This window comes from Orycteropus afer, unplaced genomic scaffold (assembly GCF_000298275.1).
Source record: "Orycteropus afer afer isolate SDZICR_OR568_19922 unplaced genomic scaffold, OryAfe1.0 scaffold00511, whole genome shotgun sequence".
Classification (NCBI taxonomy): Eukaryota; Metazoa; Chordata; class Mammalia; order Tubulidentata; family Orycteropodidae; genus Orycteropus; species Orycteropus afer.
This window is the reverse complement of record NW_006922098.1, coordinates 1,255,571-1,257,936: the sequence shown is the minus strand read 5'-3', so window position 1 is coordinate 1,257,936 and position 2,366 is coordinate 1,255,571.

The window sequence follows — 2,366 nt, the reverse complement described above, 5'->3', positions numbered from 1 at the left end:
ATCCCTGGGGCTGACTGCTCTTCTGTCCGGGTTCAAAGCTTTTATCCCCTTTCTCCTGCTCTTCCAGCCTGCTACTCTGGGTGTCCCTGAGTTGTCTCTCCTCACCTGTAACCCTGGGGCTGACCAATAAGTAGCATCATGATAAACAGAGAAAATACTGAAATTGTCAGGGATTTTTATTGTACTTGAATTCACAGTCAAATCCCATGGAAGCAGTAGTCAGGAAATCAGACATCGTATTGCATTGGGAAAACCTGCTGCGAAAGACATTTTTAAAGTGTTGAAGAGCAAAGATGTCACTTTGAAGACTCAGATACTCCGGATTCAGATCACAATATTTTCAATCACTTCATTTGCATATGAAAGCAGGACAATGAATAAGGAAGACCTAAGAAGAGTTGATGGCTTTGAATTGTGATGTTAGTGACGAATACTGAAAACACTGTGAACTGCCAGAACAACAAGCACATCTATCCTAGAAGAAATGCAACAGTAATATTCTTTGAAAGAGACAATAGCCAGACTTTGTCTCACTTACTTTGGTCGTGTTGCCAGAAGGGACCATTCCCTGGCAAAGGATATCACTCTTGGTAAAGTAGAGCATCAGTGAATAAGGGGAAGGTCCTCACTGAGATGGATTGACACAGTGGCTGCAATGATGGGCTAAAGAATACCAAGGATTGTCAGGATGGTACAGGACCGGGCTCTCTTTTTCTGCTGTACATAGGGTTGTTATGAGTCCCAGTTGACTGGAGGGCACCTATCAACAACAACAATAACTAATGATCATGAGCATTTCTTCATCTGTTTGTTGGCCCCTTGAATATCCTCCTTGGTGAAGTGTCTGTTCATGTCTTATGCCACATTTTAAATTACATTCTTTGTGTTTTTGTTGTTGAGTTGTAGTTTTCTATAAACTTTAGAGATAAGTCCATTGTGGGGTGTCATTACCAATTTTTTCCCCCAGTGTGTTTATTTTTTAGTGGTCCCCAGTCCTCTAGTATATTCTCTCCTGCTTGTGCATTTATGCCATGTATTAGAGCCCCTGAGTATTCTCTATTTTTTCTAGTTTTACATTTAGGTCGTTGATCCATATTGATTTTGTTTTTGTATACAGTGAGAGATATGGATCCTGTTTCATTTTTCTACAAATGGATATCCAGATCTGCCAGCATAATTTCTTAAAGAGGCTATCATTTCCCATTTAATGGGTGTGGTGGTTATGTTGTGTGTCAACTTGGCTGTGCCTGGTTAAGTGGCTGGGCTGCTGGTGGAGGAAGAGACTGGCAATCAACTCCATGGTAGGATCTACCACAAGCAGTTGAGTAACTGCCTTTGGATGTGGCCTGTTTCCTGTATATAAGGAGAAGCCTTGGGAATGGTCTCTAACCTATGGCATGCTTGGACTCTGCATGTAGCCGTGTCATTGCTCAGCAGCCTGCCATGTTCTGCCAACCTTGGGACTTACAATGGACTTAAGTTAATGGCCTGCCATGTCGTTTGGTAACATCAGGACTGTGCCTTTTCACTTGTCAACCTTGGGGCTTCTCAGCCTCAGCAGCCAGCAGCTGTCTCAATGAAGAAATGTTTCCAGCTCCAGTGGGCCAGGAGCAGAAGGCACAGCTGGACCCCATGGTTAAGGGGCTTTCACCCAGCCCCTAGAGCCTGCCATTTTGAACTTGGACTTAAAGCCTCCAAATAGTAAGAAAATAAACTCCTGTTTGTTTAAGCCATCCTATTTGTGGAATATTTCTTATCAGAGTGACACTAGGTAACCAGAACTACGGGTTTCAGCCTTTTGTCCAAGATCAGCTATTTATAGGTGAATAGTTTTACTTCTGGGTTATCAGTTCTGTTCCATTGTTCTATATATCTGTCATTCTACTAATACCAGGCTGTTTTTACTATCCTGGATGTATAGTAAGTTTGAGATTGGGTAGTGTGAGGCCTCCTACTTTGTTCTTCTTCTTTTTTAGTTTTTTGCTTAACTGAAGCCCCATTGCTCTGCATAGAAAGTTGTTGATTTGCTTTTCCATCTCTTTAAAGGATGATGATGGAATATGGACTGCATCTATAGATGGCTTTGGGTAATGTAGATATTTTCACAAAGTTAAATCTTCCTATCCTTAGCGTGATAATTTCTTCCTTTCACATAGGTCTCTTCTGGAGTCTTTTGATAGTGTTTTATACTTTTCTTTGTATAGTACTTTTGTATTTCTGATAAGATATTATTGACTTCTTCATTTTTTTGGTGACTATTGTAAATAGCGGGAGCTCTGGTAGCATAGTGCCTAAGGCACTTGACTGCTAATGAGACCGCGGTTCAAACCCACCAGCCACTCCTCGGAAGGAAGATGGGGCAATCT